This window comes from Ochotona princeps, chromosome 10 (genome assembly GCF_030435755.1).
Source record: "Ochotona princeps isolate mOchPri1 chromosome 10, mOchPri1.hap1, whole genome shotgun sequence".
NCBI classification, from domain to species: Eukaryota; Metazoa; Chordata; class Mammalia; order Lagomorpha; family Ochotonidae; genus Ochotona; species Ochotona princeps.
The window spans coordinates 41,213,144-41,234,651 of NC_080841.1; the positions used below are offsets into that span (position 1 = coordinate 41,213,144).

Here is a 21,508-nt window from a genome sequence, read left to right on the forward strand (position 1 = left end):
ATACTACAGGTGTGGACTGGGTCAGTGTCTGTTTGCCACTTGTGTGACTTTGAACTGATCATTTTCTTTCTTCTTAATATGAGTATTTGAAGAATGCAATTGATAACAGAGTACGCATTTCAGGATTGTGGAAAAATACAAAGGAATCAATGCATGGGAAAGACTTGACTAGCCAGTAGGACAAGCCAATAAGACTTGCAGTCCCAGCTTCCCATATGGCACCTCGTGTCTTGCCTGCTTTACTTCCACTCCAGCTCCCTGCTAATCTGCCGGAGGAATCAGCGAAGGATGGGCCAAATGTTGGGTCTCTGCACTCATGTGGGAATCCCAGAAAAAGCCCACTTTAGCTTTGGTCATTCAATTATCTGGGGAGAAAACCAGTGATGGAAGATTCTTTCTGCTATTTCTCTCTCTCTCTCTCCCCGTAGCCTGTCTTTCAAATAATTTAATTAATTTTAAAAGAGCATTGTTTACATGTTTTAAAAATCAGGGCTGTTGCTACTGAAGGTAGTGAGCAAAATCAACATAAAGAGGAATGAACCTCATTAAGAGCATCATGCCCATTCTAAAAGCATATCACATGAATGTTCAGTCCTGGTGCTCCACTTCCAATCCAGTGCTCTGATAACGTGCCTGGGAAAGCAGCAAAATATGGCCCACGTACTTGGACTCCCGCCACCCACCTTGATGACCCAGATGATCTCAGACAATTAAAATGCTTGTAATAGCAAATGTTTTGGGTTGCTTTTATGGAATCTACTCCACCCTCTAACGCAGAGGGATAAATGCTGATAAACACCCACACAGACTTTTAAAATGCTCTTCCTATTCCGCAGAAATGCACACTAGCCACAACCTCAGTAACCTTAAAAGAGACTCCCTTCCATCAGGGCTGCTAAACAGAACAGAACTGCAGATTCCAGGTCTCCCTCAAGTGTTGTTTTCAGAACTGGTTCTCTTGAATTAATTTTTTTCCTTTTGCCTACCTTGAGGATCAACTTTACCAAATTTTTATCAGCAGCACTTGGCACTTATTAATTATCTTTCTCTTGCACTTCCTCTGTAGATGAGAAAGGGAAGTATTAATTTCTAATGGTCTGAGAGCTTTCGAGGGGCACTTTGTGATTTTAAAACAACTTTTCATTGGCTAACCCTTCAAAGCAAGTGTAGTGGGGTCAGGGTTGGGGAGGTGGTGGGAGGGTGGAACATTGTGATGCCACAGCAGGTTAAGCCAGTGCTTAGGATGCCTGTATTCCATATCAGAGTGTGGGTTCAACTCCCTGGATACTCTGCTTCCAATTTAACTTCCTGCTAATGTGCCTGACACTCAGCTGATGACAGCCTGAATATTTGAGTTGTGTATCAATACTTTCTATTGTGTATCCAATCACACAAGCAGTTTGACTCAGCTCAATGATATGTGTAATGATCACAAAGCTGGGATCACAGAGAATGCAGACTTTGCTCTATTTTCCTCTGAGCCATCTGAAAATAAGCCCCCTCCATGACACAGTTTCATTTTCTAAATGCGAGCAGCTAATGTGTAACATAGGAAGAGTAAGAGCACCTCTACAGAAAAACGCCAGGAGAATCAGAGGGAGGTTGACAGAATCTGCTTTGGGCCAAGGTAAGTTACTGAGGAATAAGAAAGATGTTTAGAAAGATGAAGTTGATGATAAACAGATGTACTCTCACAAAATGTGGGCGGAGATGATGAGACCATAGAAATGAGTATGGAAGAAGGCAGCTGACATGTTGCAACCAGTGATTTAAAACAACAGGGGGGGGAGGAACTTAACAAAACTGTACAACAGCATGTGCCACAAAATGGCCAGAAAATCATCTCTGATTTATTACTTTCCCCAGAGGGATGTTGTAAATGCAGAGGGTATGTGCTGAGAGGTTGTCTTGCCAGCCAGGCAGGGTTTTAACCTTTAAGGGCAAGCTCAAAAGGGTGGCTCTTTCTAGCTCCAGGAATTGGCAATTACCAAGGATATGCTTACCTTCTAGAGAGAGAAAGGGAGTTGACGTGTGTAAAGGCATCTGGCTGTTTTATGCTTCGGAAAGTCTGAGTTCTTTCAGATAATGAGACAGGTGCCCCATGGGGTGTTTCTCAGCTCTGAGGGAGATCCTCAACTAGCCTACAAAGCCACAGTGAGCTTGTTTGTTTGGTCTTCCATTATGCCTTTTAGTTTTAGCCTGAGAGCAAGCTGAAGGTCCTGAAACAAGGTAGCTGGCCTGTGATGAAGCTTGTAACCATCAGGTCTGGTCTTTGTCCTCGGACTGATTCCATGCCTTGGGGTATTTATGAAAGTTATTACCTGGGGAATTGAAAATGGACACCGTTGAAGGGTGTAGGTGTTCTGTCACCTAGTCGCTCCCTCCAGCCCTACCCCACCTATATCTCCCAACCCCACCACTTCTCTCTCTTGTTAAATCTCTTGTTGAGCCATCAACTCATTTATGATACTCACTTGGAATCTGAAATCATAGCCACTAAGATTAGTATTATTGCTTTCCTATGTACGCCCAATTTTTCACTTTTTTGTGCTATCAAGATGACTCTCTTCCTAAATCACATTTTTCTTCAACCATAGAGATCCCTCTTTTGTAGATGAAGGAGGGAAATTTCTTAAGCTGCTGAAAGAACTTCCCAAATTAGGAACAACATTGACAGAGGCACACATACAGAAAGAAAGTTGCTATTGCCTAAGCACCACCTGGGATAGTCATGTGATTCCCCCAAATCAGCCACACAAAGCTGGGGTAAAACTTCCTGTCTTGTTTTGAAGCACTATGGGAATCTGAAGCATGTCGTAAATGCCATGTTCCACTAAGAGATTCCCAAGCACCTTTTCTACTATGAGAGCATTGCACGAGGGCTCAGTACCTTCAGGCGTGACTGTGTCCTGAGCTCTCACACTCACTCTCACTAGCTCACACTCACTCTCACTAGCTCACACTCACTCTCACTAGCTCACACTCACTCTCACTAGCTCACACTCGCTCTCACTAACTCACACTCACTCTCACTCTAACTAGCTCTCACTCGCTAACTCCTGCAGCAGGATTTTTTCTTAGTGTTGTTGTTAGACTATGATGTATATTTTTCTTTCTTATGACTTATTTTTTTTAAGATTTATTTTTATTACAAAGTCAGATATACAGAGATGAGAGACAGAGAGGAAGATCTTCCGTCCGATGATTCACTCCCCAAGTGAGCCGCAATGGGCCGATGCACGCCGATCCGAAGCCAGGAACCTGGAACCTCCTCCAGGTCTCCCATGCGGGTGCAGGGTCCCAATGCATTGGGCTGTCCTCGACTGCTTTCCCAGGCCACAAGCAGGGAGCTGGATGGGAAGTGGAGCTGCCGGGATTAGAACCGGCGCCCATATGGGATCCCGGGCGTTCAAGGCGAGGACCCCAGCCGCCAGGCCACTGCGCTGGGCCCATGACTTATTTTTTTTTTGTACACAGTGAACAAATTTCACCACACATATTTATGAGCATAGGGATACTTCCCACCCAATCCTGCTCCTCCTTTCTTATTTTTTTTTTTTAAGATTCTTGCAATGGTGTACTTTCATGTCACTCCACAATCCCAGGTTTAACACTCCGTTAGTAAAGATCTCAATACACAGCAGGAAGGAAAACAACACAAGTATTCCTCAGGAGTGTATACAAAGGTTGTAAACTGATCAAATGTCAAAGCCTGAATCATGCTCACATAGATTACATTTTTTTTTGTACTCTGTGTATTAGTAACCAAAGATGAAGGAAGACATGTGATTCTCATCTCTTTGAGAATGGCTTATTTCACTAAGCATAATCATTTGCAGTCTCATTCATTTTATCACAAAATAGGATTTAATTTTTTTTCTGGTTGAGTCGTATTCCAAAGTATATGTGTATACATACATTCATTTGTTATATATAATATATAGTATTTATTGTATACTTATTATACTAGATACTAAATACACATAATTCATGTATTACATATGCATTTACAAATGTACATATCATAATATATGGTATGTACATGTATGTATATATTTTATCACAGATATATATGTGTGTGTGTGTATGCACACATTTGCCACATTTTTTTTTTGGTTTTGTATTTTCCTTTTTTTTTTTATTGATTACATTGCATTATGTGACTCAGTTTTATAGGCACTGGGATTCCCCCCCACCGCTCTCTAAACCCACCTCCCCACGTTGGATTGCTCCACCTTGTTGCATTACCACAGTTCAAATTCAGTTGAGATTCTTTCATTGCAAGCATATACCAAGCATAAAGTCCAGCATCTTATTGTCCAGATAAGTTCAACGGTTTCTTGGGGAGACCATCTCTGGTCTGAAGGTAGAGCCGGCAGAGTATCATCCCGATCAATTAAAAGCCCCGACATTACATCGGTAACAATTTATAACGTTATGGAATTAGTTGACATGGTATTGAGTAACCAATATGTTAAAAGAGGAAAAAAAAAGAAGGCAAGTTCTGAACCACATCCTGTGACTTCTACATTGACATTTCAATTATTAGTTTATATACAACCAGGTTCTATACACCTTAAAATGGCTATAGATTACTATTCAGCTGTCTCATGTCTACTTTAATTTTAGTATTTAGCAGTTTATAGCGTTGAAGCATGATTTTGCTAAACCTGGCTGCTTTTTAACTCTAACAAGACATAAGTCAACAGTTTAGGTGAACAGTTTTAGGAGGGGTGTGCAGAGAAGTCTTCAATACTCCAGTGAGGAGTAACTAATCTTTGTGTCCCACCCAGTGAGTTATAAGTGCATCCCCACTGACCGCCACATTTTCTTTATCCAGTCATCCATTGATGGATATCTAGATTGAGTCCGTAGTTTAGCTACTGTGAGCTGAGCTGCAATAAACATGGGTGCACACATAACTGTCACGTGCTGTTTTCATTTGATTTAGATAAATTCCCAGGGGAGAGATGGCTGGCTGCCTGGGTCATGGTTGGACATATCTCACCAGAATTTTTTGTTATTTTGAATTCTATTCCAACCACTTGTTTAAAATTCTTCTCACACATGATCTTCCAACTACAACAGCATTTACTTTAAAAAAAAAAGAGATATATTTGTTTTTACTGGAAAGGCAGATTTACAAAGAGAAGAAATACAGAGAGGAAGAGCTTCTAATTGCTGATTCAGCCTCTAAATGGTTGCAGCAGCTGAAACTGAGCTGATCCTAAGCCAGGAGCCAGAAGCTTCTTCAGTTTTCCCACATGGTTGCAGGGGCCAACTTTCTGCTACTTTCCCAGGCCATAAACAGGGAGCTGGGTCAGAAGTGGAGCAGCCAAAACACAAACCGGCACCCGTATGTACTTGAATATGGAAGATCAGCCTGTTAAGCCATGGTGCTAGCCCCTCTCCACCAGCATTTTCTCAGTCCTGAATCTATTCTATATTATAATAGAAACCTTAAGTTTTGAAACTAAACCTCCTTGCTCTGCTGGGTTCATTCCCCCATGATTTCACTGTGTGTGTTTTTGCTCAGCAGGATTGCTTTTGTGTGTGTGCTTGAAAGATGAATATCCCAAGCCCTGTCTTCAGATCTCATCTGCTCCGACACGTTTTACATCACTCTTGTACTGACTTTCCTTAAATAGACAACATTGATTAGCAATCTGTTTTGGGGTCTCACTACATGTCAGATATTGGATGAAGCCCAGATTCAGTGCTGTGTATGTACCATATAGGGCCTTTAAGTCATCTTCCAGTTTGGCCCCCACCTCAGTTTTACTTCGCTGTTCTTTATTCCCCAGTTCTTCTTGGCATTTCCATCTTCCAGGAAACATTGATGGGAACCCTCACAATGACCTTTTGCCTCTTTCTGTTTTTTTCCATTGTGTATCCAAGTAGACAAGCACTGTTTGACTCAGCTCAGCAAGTTTTTATGTCTGCCTTATTCTTGGTCTGCTGTCCAGCTCAGATTCTGATCATTTCTTGTCTGAACTCTTGCCATAGGTTTCCAAGTGACTTCCTTGTTTCTAACATTTCATAATTTAAGTGCATGATCATAAGTATCTTTGTACAACAATGATCAGATTAGGCTCACAATCCGTTAACGATTTTCAGTTGCCTACAGGGTAAAGTTTGTATTAACAAAATTATGCTGCTGGATCTAAGGTTGGGAGAGATGCTGCACTAGGGTCTTGGCAGTAATGCCAGCACACCATGGGACTGAGTGTATACAGACACACAGGATAGGAGGTTTGGGAGACTGAAATCAATAACAACTTTTGGAGCTTTGATGTGAAAACAGACATACGGTGGAGGAGATAGCAGAGAACGGGAGGTCAAAGGTTAGTAATCTTCCAAATTAATTGCATATGCATATGTCATCTTAACCCTAACAAAAGCTCTGCAAATTATGATCATCCCACAGTGAACAACGCATCCCCTTGAGACTGCTGTGTTTGTAGTTGTGTAAGTCCAGGCACTCTGAGAAGTTACTGTGAATACACCATCAGGTAATTGTACCCCACAATGAATGTTATTTATTTGTTAGTGTTAAATGAATTTCTCCATAGGAACAAAGACTTTGCATATTTTTGTTCAGAATTGAATTCCCAGCACCTAAAACAAGGCTCAGCATGTGAATCAATCAGTGCTTATTGAAGGGAAGAAGGCTACTGTGCAAACTGAAGCAATGCCTTTTAGTATATGATTATGTTTTATTCAGTATCGTTAGGCCTTTTTGGGAATTCTTGTGAAGTCAGAAATTTTAACATGCAAAATATTTTTCAAAGGTAGCAATACTTTCTTGAAAAATAACTTAAACATGGAATGGGATTAACATATATGAATAATCTTTTGTTTTATTTTGATGTTGTGGGTGGGAGCATTTTGCATGTGATCTAAAGGCAATGCTGTTTTGTATTTTAGATATTTTTTATGAAGTAACATTTGTTGTGTAAAGAGTCTAATGCTAGAACGATCCTGAAACCACGTGGAGTGTGATGAGGAAATGAGGACAGACTACAGTGAGGGGTGGGTACTGGACCAGGGTAAGAAAAAATGGCAACTTTTTATTGGCAGCCTCATCATTCTGGGGAGGCCCAGGCGTCATGGGCTGAGTCCCAGGGGCCCTGCCTGACGCTGGTTTTGCTCCAGCTGACTCAGGAGCTGTTCCCGAACCTTTTGTTCACCACCAGAATCAGTGGAGAGAGGAAGTTGTGTCTCAGTTCCTCTCCAGACTCCCTGTGGGAGGCTTCTCCTCACCATATGCTCTGCTGAAACTGCTGCCCAGTTACTTGCCCTGGGGTCCAGTGCTAAAGCTGCTTCCAAGTGGAGTGCTGGGCAAGATGAAGTGCTCTTTCCAGATGGCAGCAAATTAGCCTCTTGAGATCCACATTTGCCGGGAATAGGCTGCTAAGGAAGGAAAACAAGGAGTCCCTGGAGATTTTAAACACTCACGGGGAGAAAACGAAGATCACTGAGTGCAGACACTGGAGGAAGGGCAGGGGCAAGCGGTCAGCCACCGGCCTCACCCGACACGGCCCTCCCCACCCCATGCCCAGCCTTGCCGGTTCATTCAGAAAACACACAGTGTTCATACGATTTCGAAATGATGCTCACACATGATTATTTTAAGCCAAAGTTTGGCTGTCTTTCATGTTAAAGCCATGGCTGCCTCAGTGCTTTCAAGCCCAAAACAAAAACAAAAACAGAACAAAACAACAATAGCAAGTCTTGCGTTTTGAATAGGCAGCTAGTGCTTATTTCATACTAGCATTGGTTAAATATCATTACGTTGAATTCACAAAAGTGGGCATTTTAATGGGAATCACTGAAGTTTGCAGATACTAAAAAAATTAAAACACGATTCAAGATCACACATCTTGGCAGATCTGAGCTGTATCCCAGGGTTGTAAAACGATAGCCAGCATTTACAACCTCACAGCCAAATTGCCTCTGAATCATTAAGGATGACCTTCGGACTGAGGGACACTGGGCCCTTCTCATTTCTACTCTTTGTCCTCTGATTTCATCCTATTCCCTTGATGATACAGTGCTCAAAAAATATGAAAACAGAAATAAGATGGAGTAACTGGTGTTTGCTTGATTTCTGTCTTTGCTGTTCTATCAAGGACAAAAAACAAGTTGTTCATCTAGGGGGGGTGATTGTAGAAAGTGCTTTTACAGGAGTACAGTGACAAGCTAAGCTAGAGAGGAATCCAGCGAAGACTACACTGTTGAGCAGATAGTCAGTCTAGGCCCCTGAGGCTCCTTCTGCGGTGCTCACTGAAGGGGTGCAGGACACAGCTCAGAAGATCACCCTCCCAGGGGCTGGAACGCCAGTGACGTTCCTCTTCTCATCTGCTCCATCAGAGGGAATTGCCTCCGTAACACTCCCAGGCTCTGCTATGTACAACCATGATAAAGGACCCAGGGAGATGCTTCAGGAACTTGCAGCAGGACACACTGGAATGATGTCCTGTGTGGTGCTGAGCCAGAGGCACAAATAATGCCTGTAGCAGTAACCCTTGGACATTTTCTCTAGACCATTCTAGAATCACTTAACTGCCCCAGCCCTCCTTTCTGCTGAGCCCACGGAAGGATTAAAATGCTTTGGCAGGAGTGAGTGTTGTAGTACTGTTAGCTAAGTATCCACCTGGCATGTAAGCTTATAAGAGTGCTGGTCCAAGTCTTGGTTGCTCCAATTCCAAATCCAGCGAATGCATCTGGGAAAGCAGCAGAAGATGGTCCAAATCCTTGGGATCCCTACGTTCATGTGGAAAACCTGGATGGAGTTCAGCCTAATCCAACACCAGCCCATCTGGGGAGTAATTCGGGGAGTGGATCGAAGCACTCTGTCTCTCTCTCTCTCTGTAACTCTGCCTTTTAAACTACAAATAAATCTTTAGAAATTTTGTTTTAAAATAAAGTACCTTTCTCCAATGCAGCAGACTAGGTAACACCCTCCCATTGATGAAAGTTGTTATTCATGATGAAACATTTGTGTCATTCATATATACTCTGTTTTTTAAAGATTTTTTTTATTTTTATTGGAAAGGCAGATATATGGAGAGGAGGAGAGACAGAGAGAAAGATCTTCCATCTGATGATTCACTCCCCAAGTGACCACAACGGCCAGTACTCACCGATCCGGAGCCAGGAGCCAGGAGCTCTTCTGGGTCTCCCACACTGGTGCAGGGTCCCAAGGCTTTGGGCTGTCCTCGACTGCTTTCTCAGGCCACAAGTGGAGAGCTGGATGGGAAGCAGGGCCACTGGGATTAGAACCAGTGCCCATATGAGATCCCGGTGCATGCAAGGTCAGGACTTTAACCACTATGCTATCATGACGGACCTGTTTCCTATCTATTCTCATACTTAAGGGCTAAGGACTTCCCTAACACCATGTAATGAAGGAAGTGACCTTTAATGCCACCTTCGGTGATTTCAAAATTATGGAACATTATCTGTACATGAGAGTGTATGCCTGTGGTTATGCTAACCTTATTGGAAGTTTTTCTATAAAATGTGGCAACAGCTACATCTGTCCAGTGCTACCCAAAGAATTTGCTATCATTGGTTTCTTATGTGAAATAGTGCAGATGACTCCCAACCTGAGATGAGAACATCCCACTGATTCCCTGTCAATGGTATCATTCCAGCTTGTTAAAGGTGTTCCACAATTTTGTTATCCAAGGAATATGCTATCTCCCCTAGCTTTTGTCAGCTCAAAGTTGGATGACAAGAATGATTATAAACACTCATCAGGGTGGGGCTGAAGCCAAAAACCTTGACTCTCCCGTTTTCCTGGGTCTTGTGAGCGTTACCAACAGCAGGGAAGTCCTGCCCCCTGGGATAATGGCGGATGTTTAGGATAGGGATGCTTGTGGTTGTTGAGCCGTTAGCTCTTTGAGTCACTCCAATAGATAGAGCTCAGAGCCAGGACCCTGGGCTCCTCAGAGAGGATTACTCATAGCCCTCAGCCAAATGAATCCCATTATTCCTTCTTTTCATGCATTCTTGAGGCCAAAATGGGAGTGAAAGCCCCTCTCCGGTGAGGTACATTAAGCCCTCTGAGCCCTCACTCAGATTCAGGAGTAGCTCTACATTTACCGCCATAGATTCAGAAGTTATCTTGGATTCTCCCCATTCTAGCTTGGCATGTCCTTCTCTGGTCCTCCTTCAGCATTTCCCCACAGCTAGCATCTGCTCTGTTCTATTTTGACTCTCTCTCCTAACAGCTAGCCAGCTGTCCATGCCAGGTGAAGCTTTAGGAGGACACGGGACAAGTGAGTTGGCAGGCCTGTGTGTGTCCGGGTGTGCCTACGGAAGCAGGTGGGGTGAAGAGAAGGATGTATGTTAACTCTAGTCGACCTGGCTTGCACAAACTATAGCTTTGCAGAGTCGGAAAACTCCCAACAGGTAACACTCAAATTAATTGGTGTAAGAGGGAATGCTGACTCCCTGCTGTCTGTATCTATCTGGGCAGTTGTAACAGAATGTTGTTTTTTGTGTTTCAGGAAGTGTCGGTGGCTTTTCTCAGTCTTTCTTGCTATTCCTCTTTGGATTTTCCAAAATGCTGGTCCATCATCAATGAGACTTCTATGAAAAGCAAAGAACCCTGGTGGACGTGAGAGTGAGGTGGGTCCAAGGGCCGAGCCCCCTCTCTAGGTCTAACAGCCTTTTTTAGGAGAGTGTGCTTGCTCTTCTGAAAGCTCAGGCTACCTGCACTTCCCTTTGTCCAACTCCACAGAAGCACCTTCACCAAATGCACAATTGATGAATGAACATGTAAGAAAGCACTTCACGGGCCTTGGGCATGGCCTAGCGGCTAAAGTCCTCGCCTTGAAAGCCCCTGGATCCCATATGGGCGCCGGTTCTAATCCCGGCAGCTCCACTTCCCATCCAGCTCCCTGCTTGTGGCCTGGGAAAGCAGTCGAGGATGGCCCAATGCATTGGGACCCTGCACCCGCATGGGAGACCTGGAGGAGGTTCCAGGTTCCTGGCTTCGAATTGGCACGCATCGGCCCGTTGCAGCTCACTTGGGGAGTGAATCATCGGACGGAAGATCTTCCTCTCTGTCTCTCCTTCTCTGTGTATATCTGGATGTAATAAAAATGAACAAATCTTTAAAAAAAAAAGAAAGCACTTCACAAGTGTTAAAGTTTTATAACACACATAAAGTCACTGTGACTCGTGAGGCTTTTTCATATCCCCATACACATTTCATGTACACACATTTACTTCACTTCACATCTGTTGAGCTGGCCCTGAAGGACACAATCTAATTAGCCATTATCATGAATAAGTAATGCTAGCAGAACAACAAAGAACAGAGAAACACAAAATGGGACTGAGGCCAGCAAAGTCTGTGTACTTGACACCATGAATCTAAGGTCTATTCTTTTTATCTGTCCATGCACCACAGGCATAAGCAATAAATATAAAGCCATTTCCTCTCCCACCAACCACCTTTCTCTTCTGTTGTCAAGGAATGCAGCAGATGATAGCACAAGCACTTCAGTTACTACCTCCCACATGGGAGACCCGAATGAACATTGTGGTTCTTATTTGGCCCAGCCCTGCCCTGGCTGTTATGGGCACTTGGAATGTTAATCAGCAGAAGAAAGATCTCTCTCTCTCTCTGCCTTTCAAATAAACACATTTTTTAGATCTGTCCCCTGCTAAAGCCATATTAAGAATTTAAGTAGAAAAATGAATGTCTTTCCATTACAGAGACATTTAAGACTGTGCTCATTCATTCATTCTATGCACTATATTTTTGTCTTCTCAAATTTTCAAAACCAGGCTTGGTTATTCTATTTCCTAGTCTGTACAAACTAGGTTCATGCTGAAGTGTGTGATGCTTTCCTAAGTTGTTCAAGGTTATAGTGTCGGGGGACAGGTACCTGATCCTTGTTTATGCACCTGTAATGCACCTGTGTGTGGGGGGTCCTATATATTTTCTGCCTACTCTCAGTTCTCTCTCTCTCTCTCTCTCTCCCTCTCTCCCTCTCCCCGCCCCCACACCCCTACCACAAGACCATCAATGAGCTTCATTATGGTGACACAGAAGGAATCACTCCAGTGAGGCCCAGCACAGTAGCCTAGTGGCTAAGGTCCTCACCTTGCATGTGCCAGGATCCCACATGAGTGCTGGTTCATGTCTTGGCTGCTCTACTTTCTATCCAGCTCCCTGCTTGGGGTCTGGGAAAGCAGTCAAGACAGCCCAAAGCCTCAAGACCCTACACCTGTGTGGGAGACCTGTAGGAAAATAGTGGATCCTGACTTTGAATTGGCTCATCTCCTGGAAGGAGCAGAATAGCTACCTGTTACTCCCACACTAACCCAAGATCAGCAAGCCTTTGAACAAAAGTTAAAGATTACATTAACCTGTGATCTGTCTAGGTGCTTCTGGGGAGGAACCTTAATCAAAATCCCCTCACTATAGATCTTGTCCAGAACTCTCACTTATAGAGCTGGGAACCCAGTCCTCATGCTGTAGAGCTGCTAATGGGATTTCGTCATAACAATAGATATTAAATTGAGAGTCATAGTGTACCTGACACTAGCTAGCTCTTCACATACAAGGCCTCATTAGAACTCACTGGATCCCTGCTAGGATTAGGTAGTATCTTTAGGCACGTCAATGAGCCACGGGAGGCTATCTGAGTTGCCACAGGTCATGCATCAAGGTTTTGCCTCAAGCTGCTTGACTTTCAAGTCCTTGCACTTGATTGTCCATCATTTTATGGGATACAGCATATTCCACAGGGCTCTGGGCACAGGAGGGCACAACAGATTTGATTCCTTTTTTTCCTCCAGTGTATTCATAGTAAGTCCGAACTCTAGCTGCTGAAATTGGGGTCATACACTGGACTATCTGTAATTAAGGGAAGTTGGGGAAACTAAACAAGAAAGGCTCCAAGGGCCTCTACATCCTGCAGACCTGTCCCTAAGGGTCATCCTTCCAGAAGCAATTTACTGCCCCTTGCTTAGTTTTAAGGGGTTAGCTTTTTCTCAACTTAGAAGTAAAAAAGTTTTCTTATGCATAAATTTTATCACAGAGACCCAGAAACTTTCAGAGGCCTTACTTCTGGCACACCTCTATGTGCACTGGGGAGTTCCTTCCAGCTAGTCTGCACTAAAATGAGCCAAATTTGATGCAGGAACACACAGCTACTCCCTCAGTTGTCTTTACGCCATGAATTTTCATTCCATCTCTAGACTGCTGTCGGATAAAAATGGGGAGCAAGCTGTGCTCTCCACAGTGGTCCTCACCAAGTTTGTTACTACTCGAAGCACATCTTACCCATCCCTCCACCTTAGTACTCTCTTGCTTCACCCATACAGTAGCTGTCTTTCCATTAGTCTGTCTTTCCCTGTGACCACATCTCCTTAGTATTGCATGGAGTCTTCTATTCTCTCATGCTTTATAGATTTGCCTTAGGATTCTAAATAGATATTGTCCCCTTCTCACTTGTGCCCTACACACACACACACACACACACACACACACACGCACGCACACACACACGTGCGCACACACATGTTCTCACTCTTTGGTCTCTTCTTGGACATTCCATCATTTCCTTGAACTTCACCTAATTTTCTCTCCAGCTCAAATCTCTCCCATTAGCTACAAGTCAGACAATTCAATTCATTAGTATGGCATAAAAAGTTCACATTTTCCTCATCCATCACAAATTCATACCTGAGATTTCTGTAACAATGGACAGATAAACAAAATGAAAGCATGCATGCATATTTTTTATTTGACTTGGGAACCTTTAGAAATAAGAACCCAATGGGTGATCCATTCATGTTTATGGACAGCCATAGGAATATGGCTGGAGGACATACTAATGATAACAATCGTTGGGTGGGGTACATGTTCAGTTTCTTCCTGGAATCCCTCTGTGGGACATTTTTTCACATGAGCATCTTTAGGAAAGAAGGAAGGGAAAAAGTTGTAGTGATCTTCCTATATTTGATGTCCTACTTAAAAAAATGAGAAGGGAATTCTAGTTTCCATGGTTTGTAACAGATGAAGATGAAAAAGGATTACAGTTGTTTTTTAAAAAAATATTTGTTTTTATTGGAAAGGCATATTTACAGACGAGAGAGAGAAAAATCTTCCATCCATTGGGTCAGTCCCTATATGGCTACAACAGCTAGAGCTGAACCAATCCAAAGTCAGGAGCTGGGAGCTTCTTCTGGGTGTCCTATGTAGGTGCAGGGTCCCAAGGCATTGGTCCATCCTCAGTTGCTTTCCCAGGCTACAAGCAGGGAGCTGGATAAGAAGCGAGCCACCGGGATTAGAAACTGGCGCCCATATGGGATTCCAGCACATCTAAGGCGAGGATTTAGTGACTGAACCATTGTGCTGGGCCCACAGTTCTTTCCTTAATGTCCAGGATGCCCTACTCTAAACTAGCATTTCCTGTACCCCATCAACTCTTTGACATGTGTTTAAATTTATCCATCTTATTTTATCAGATGTGCACCCATAGGCTTGGGAAATCTGCACTTCTAATCTCCTCCACTATATCCTCTCCAATGTCACAAGAGAAACATTCTTACTGTTGCTTAATCCAGAATGTAGAGTCATCCATGACTCCCTGTTCATTACTCTCATTTCAAGTTTATCACCTGTTCATAAAACTCAAGGATCTGCCTGGAAATCCAGGAGCTTCTCTTCACCTTCTGACAGCTACCTTGTTCAAATCAACAATGCATTCTTGCTGGAAGTTTAATCCCTGTTTCCTTCCTTTGTTTCAACTTCCAAGCCCTTACCATAGCTTCTCTGATCCAGTTGGAGATCCTATCAAACCCCATCTCCTCCTTTTCTCTTTTAAAATGCTCCTTGGGCCGGGCACAGTAGCCTAATAACTGGAGTCCTTGCCTTGCATAGCCTGGAATCCTATATGGGTACTAGTTCATGCCCTGGCAGCTCCACTTCCTCTCCAGCAGTAAAGCAGTAAAGGATTGCCCAAAGACTTGGAATGTTGCGGTAGAGGATATCTCAAAGCCTTGGGATCCTGTAACAGTGTGGACGAAGCTCGGCTTCTGACTTTGGATCACTGTTGTGGCCACTTGGGGAATAAGGTAACTGATGGAAGATCTTCCTCTCTGTCTCTCCTTCTTTCTGTAAATCTGACTTTCCAATATAAACAAATAAATCTTTAAAAAAAATCCCTCCAGTGCTGCATATCCTGTATTAATAAAGCTATAGTTTGCTGTAGCATAATTCATGAAACACGAGAATCTTCCTGTAAAACAACATGGAAATCCATTGCTTTCTAATAACTCTGAGTATCTAGACCTCACAATGCTGAGAAGAGGCTTGTAGGCCTCCAATAGGTTTTCATGTGCTTTTGGCAAAGTCTCAGGGGGTCAACAAAGAGCATAACAAGAAGTATTAACCCAATATTTAGAACTGAATTACAATTGATGGAAATCCCTGAGGAAACTGCCTAATCTGTCTTGTTTGAATCTTTAGAGAAGGGCACCCCACTGCCACCGTTTATGTCTCTTGAACTTTTCAGCAATCAACTTCTTTCCGATACCCTACTTGAGCCCCTTTGGATTAAGTTCAGCTTCAGAGGAAGTTGAGCTCACACAACCCTTCAGGCACCCCACCGCACTGCCCAGCTGCTTTAGGTGAGCTCTGGAGCAGATGTTTAGTCCCAGAGGCATCCTGGGTCTGGACAAAGCTCTGCAAAAGCAGCAAGGATCACACAGGTGTGGCTGAGCTGGCGGGGGTCTTCAATTCCCTTCTTCTGGAGTCCAGAGCTGGATAAAAGGGGCTCAGAACTCATGGCTGTAGAATAGTCACCTGCTCTGCGTGGCTCAGCTGAGCACAGAAGGCTCTCCATGTCACTAGTCATCTCAGTGGCCCTAACTCAAGCCATCAACCTTGTTCCATGAGATTGTTCCTGTGTAAGAATGAAAACTCCCAGAACCTCCACACTGTCTTCCTGGTAGATTTCAAGTACTTCCTGCTGTGGATGTTCCTTATCCTCTCCCCAGGGATACAACCATGACCTTGATCTCTGCATCTGTGACATCACTGCATGGTCATTAGGATTTTTAAAAGAAGGTAAAGAAGAGAAGGGATATGCATGTATGTGCCTGTGTGAGTGTCTGTACCCACAGAAGTGGCGTATATGAATCTGTCTGAATGGATTTAATTAGACATCACTCTTTGTGTATTAGAATAGTTGATGAACTCATGTTCGCTTGCAGTATTTCCTCTAAAGAATTGAGAAAATATGGCTCAGCATGATGGCCCAATAGCTAAATTTTCACCTTGCATATAGGTGCCAGTTCATTTCCTGGCGGCTCCACTTCCCATCCAGCTCCCTGCTGTGGCCTGGGAAAGCAGTAGAGGATGACCCAAAGACTTGGAATGCTGCACCCATGTGGGAGACGCAGAAGAGGCTCCTGGCTTCAGATCAGCTTGACCCCAGACGTTGAGGACACTTGGAGAGTGAATCAGTGGATGAAAGATCAATCTCTCTGTCTTCTCCTTCCTTCTCTCTGTAAATTTGCCTTTCCAATAAAAATAAATGTCTTAAAAAATGAGAAAATAATGTAGGCTAAATAGATGAATGTTATTCCCTCTACCTGCTTTCCAGCAGTAGCCAATACTCTCCACTCTCAAGCCGCTGAAGTGTGGGCTATAGAGTGAGTATTTGCCAGGCAAGTCCTTGGAAACATCAGCAGTCACTGGAAATGGTCAGGCTGCTCATTTGCCATATATCCCACCTGTAAGAAAGAAGAAATCTGTAACATGCATGATTCTTAGCCTAGTTCCTGTTAGCAGCCTTGAGAAGAAAGGATTACCTAAACTTGCTTTTTCTAATCAGCTGCTTAGAGACTTAAGAGGAATCCACCAGTGTAGCTGAGAAGATCCGATTGCAGCAGGGTTCTACCTCATCCTTGTAGGGCAAATTAGGTAATATTGATGACTCTTACTCAGAGAGTGGGGACATTGGTGGCATTAAGTTGTGCAATAACATCATTTCAAAAATGTCAGGTGCTACATCACGCAAGACCTGGATGATATAAAAGTCTGAGGTGAAAACTTTTAGGGAAATTTCAGGTTCTGCAAGTGTTTGAGCAAAAGCTGAGAGTGACAGGAGATCTGGGATAAAAGGGCGAAACAATTATATTCAGTGATCTTATTAATTATCTTTATTTTCATTTTTATTTGAAAGGTAGAGAGAAAGGAAGACATCTTATATCTGCTGACAGAGCAAGTTTGAGAGAAATAGTCCATTTGACATAACCCTTTCCAACCTCCCCCACAACAGCCAGAGATGGGTCATGACAGCTAGGAATCCAGAACCTATCCCACCTATTCCAACAGAGAGCAGAGAACCAAGTCATCATTGCAGCTTCCAGGTGGGCATTGACAAGAAACCGATGGAAAGCGGAACAGCCGGGAGTTGAACCAGGTGCTCCCGTACAGGATGGGCATGTCAAAGTCAGCTGCCTAACCATCTGCCTGCCACAGATACCATTTGCTGTCGTTTCTTTGAAATTTGAGATTTGCAGAGTAGAGTGAATAAAACTATAGATTGACTCTGAATACATGAAGTACTTAAGCAGAGGAAATGTGAAAATTAACTGCAGGACCTCATGGTAAACATCCATTTGATAAGATAAATCAGAAAGGTCTAATAATGTATCTGTGTCCATTTTATAATACCAGAGTGGGAATGCCAGGAGGGAGGGGATTTGTGCATGGTATCCATAATCCAACCCACTTCTCCCCATCACAGGATCTCCTGGGGGGTGAACTGCAAGGAGCCGCCATCATTTGGTTAGCTTAGTTTCCATTCTAATATCCATAAGACAGTGCCTGTTCTTCCTGGGGGTGATGTTGCATGATTATAAATTTCTATTAATCACAAAGTCAGCTGGAGCTGCATATTTTCCCACTCTTGGATAGAAGCTTCGTGCTGAACACAAAATGTTAAGAAAAAAAAGATGCCTATTGCTTCCACTACTTTTCAGAAATAACAATTGCCTGGAACCGTACCAGTTTCCAGCTGTTATGTTTCAGTCTTGCTCACAGGCTACACTACATTAAAAATTCAAGTTCAGCAAACATGGCTTCCCAGCATTGTCTTGCTCTGTGTTTTAAAAAGAATGAAGTATGAAATGTGAGCTGGGAGCGATATTACAGTTTTGATATCAGCTACCCTGCACATGCAGTTTTACCTCCCACAACCATCCTCTTCTCCAGAGGAAGTTTTCTTACAGATTTTTCGGCAGGCAGATTTATTGCTTGTCATGATTTGAGGATTATCTGTCAGACCGTTTTGCTATTTTTTATGATACCACAAAGTAAAAAGAGTAGATCATTTGGCTTTAAGGGACATATCCTACATTGCAATCACTTCCATACTGTGAGCACAATCTGTGGTAGCACATGTGTAATTCCTGTCACTAACTGAAAGGTTCTCTTTTCATGGAGCTAATATAGAAATATCAGATTGTTCTGAATGTCCTTTGAGGCTGTTTTTCACCAGATGCCTTTTAGATGTGAAAGGATTAGAGGGATTCTGTAGTCCAATAAACTGTTATCTCAAAAGAACATTTCACAAAGGCATACAGCATCTTGTAATTTTCACACAAATGGCACCTGAAAGGTGCATCCTTTCAGGACACCCAGGATCCTGATACCAAAAATGATTTGACCTCTTTAATCATCATGTTTTCAGTTCTCTCTCTCTCCTCTACCACCCTTCTCCTCTCTTCCTTCTCTTTCTTCTGTCCCTCCTCTCTTCCTTCCATTCTTTCACTTTATCCCATTTCTCCCTCAATTTCCCCATTCCTTCCATCTTTTCATCATGTCTTCCAACTCTCTTCGTTTCCATTCTCTCTTTTAAAATCATCTGCCACACCTCAGAGTGTCAGTAAGAAGCAAACATTGCTTGATCTGATGGGAAGTGGGGTTGAAGTAACAGTGCTACGTTTTCATAATCACCATTATTTTCACTTAGGACATTACATTGCAGTGGTTCAACTCCAGTGGCTCTGTTTGGATGTGAAATAGTACTGGTAAGATGCTAGCTAAAATGCCAAGGGCAGCCAAAGCAAAGCTCTGTTGGGCACATACTATTTACATGAATTTAATGAAAAAAAAATCTGCTTATTAGGGGAATTTTTTTTTTCTAGATCCCTTGCAAACTTTAATTCAGTATGTTCTTATGCCTCATGGTAGCAAATTTTCTGAGGCCTTTATTTCTTCACATTTTATACCTGATTTGGGGTTATTGTGAAGAGAAAATGGAAGCTAATTAAACTATTCCAAATTTTAACTATTTAGCATTGTTTTTCCCCCCAATACTAAGTATTTTCTGCATTTTTATCATACTCATTTACTGCTTTGCCACGCTGTCCCTCAAAATCATGAATAGTGTCATATGTAAAAAGCAAAAGATTAGCTCATTTATTGAAAGGACAGAATAACAGTGAGAGGGGGAGATAAAGAGAGAAAGTGAGATCTTCTGTCCATTGGTTGACTCCTCAAATGACTGTATACAGCCAGATCTGGATCCAGTCAATAACAGGGACCAGAAGCTCTATCCTGATCACCCACCATGGGTATCAAGAAGCTGGACTAGAAGCAGAGCAGCCAGGATGTAAACTGAATCTTCAATACATGATGCTGGAGCCTCAAGCAATGGCTTAACCCGTGTGCCACAACACTGACCCACAATAGTTAAATTGTGTTTCAGAAAATTTGATGTTTAAAGATTCATTCAGTGGCCTATGGTGCAGTGGTTTAAACCATGGCCTGCAGCACCAGCATCCCATATAGGAAGCATTCAAGTTCCACATGGCCCAAGTGCTTGGGATCTTGCACCCATGTGGCAGACCCAAAAGAAGCTGCTGGCTGTTGCCTGGTTTTGAGCATTTTCCATTCCCAGCCATTACAATTTAGGGAGTGAACCAGTGAATGGAAGATCTCTCTCTCTTTCTCTCTCTCTCTCTTTCTCTCTCTCTCTTTCTCTCTCTCTGTATGTGTGTATATGTTTCTCTGAAACTCTTTTTCTCTTTTCTTCTGTTTCCTTTTTTTGAAGATTTACTTTATTTGAAAGTCAAAATTACTGAGAGGAAGAGAGAGCGAGAGATCTTCATCCAGTGCTTCACTTCCCAAATGGCTAGAGCAGCTCAGCCTGGGCAAGGCAAAACCCAGTCTCTCACATGAGCGTGGGGCCCAAGGATCTGGGCCATCCTCTCCTGCTTTCCCACATGCACTAACAGGACATGAATCAGAAGCAGATCAGCAATTTCTGACTCTCGTTTGGAATGTCAATGCTGAAGGTGGTAGCTTAGCTGGCTATGTCACAGAGTGAGCCCCAAACTGCTTTTCAAATAAATAATCTTTAAAAATCAGTCCATAAAACAGATACTATCACTTCTTCTTCAAGCAAAAATTACATGAGATAATGAAATCTTTCAATTCAACAAATATTGTCAAGAATTATCACCAGCCCAGTCTGTGCCCAGTCCAGGGACACAGGATTGGATTGGAGTTAATATTTCTCCTTGAAGGGTTCTTAGTGCATGGGGACATAATGGGCTCAAGTACATGCTTTTGAGTATTCATCATGAAGTCCTAACTCTGGAATGTGACCTTACTCAGCAACAGCAGCTTTATTATTTTTTTAAGATTTATTTATTTATTTTTATTGGAAAGGCAGATTTACAGAGAGATGGAAGCAGATACAGAAAGATCTTCCATCCACTTATTAACTTTCTCACTGGCTGCAATGGCTTTCCCAGGCCACAAACAGAGAATTAGATTGGAAGCTAAGCAGATGGGACATGAACTAGCAGCTATATGTGATGTTGGTGCTTCCAAGAGGAGAATTAGTCTGCTGAGTACCCTGCCAGCCCCAGAAACGGCATCTTCAAATAGACAATTAAGCTAAGGTCAGGTCCTTAGGTGGGCCCTAATTCCATATATCTAATGTCCTTCTAAGAAGAGAAAACTAGGGCAGAAACAGACTTCAGGGAAATTCCTGGGAGGCCACAGAAGATGGTGTCCACAAGTCCCATAGAAAGGCCTGTGAAGAGCCCTGTGAAAGCCTTGTTAGGACGTCCACACGCCTGGGCCAGAAGACTAGGGATTCCTGTTGCTTTAGCCACCCGCTTCGTAGTTCTGAACTGTGCTAAGCTGGGCAAATACAACAGCCCAAGCATGTAGGGTTGCACTTCCCAGGGCATCCTGAAAGCATGACTCTCACAGTCATCCTGTGTCTCTTCACTGATCCCAGTACTGATGGAGACCAAGGGTGAATCATACTAAACAGACTCCAAGTTGGCTATTTCAGACTTGTCACATCCTTCACAAAGAAAACTCTAATACTTGCTTCTCCTGTGAAGGGATTCTGGCATGGAACTAAGTTAGTTTTCCTCTGGGGTTTTAAATATCTGAGCTTTGGATCTCTTGGTCCCAAACTGATCAGAAATAGCCTTTACAGGGTGA

At 43.0% G+C, this 21,508-nt stretch overlaps 1 long non-coding RNA gene across 1 annotated transcript; it reads left to right on the forward strand.

Moving 5' to 3' along the window:
- The first annotated feature begins 6,392 nt into the window (after positions 1–6,392).
- On the forward strand, positions 6,393–10,799 carry LOC131481325 (uncharacterized). Its single transcript, XR_009246232.1, has 2 exons — positions 6,393–6,512; positions 10,518–10,799. It is a non-coding gene; the product is annotated as an uncharacterized LOC131481325 (long non-coding RNA).
- The last annotated feature ends 10,709 nt before the right edge of the window (positions 10,800–21,508 follow it).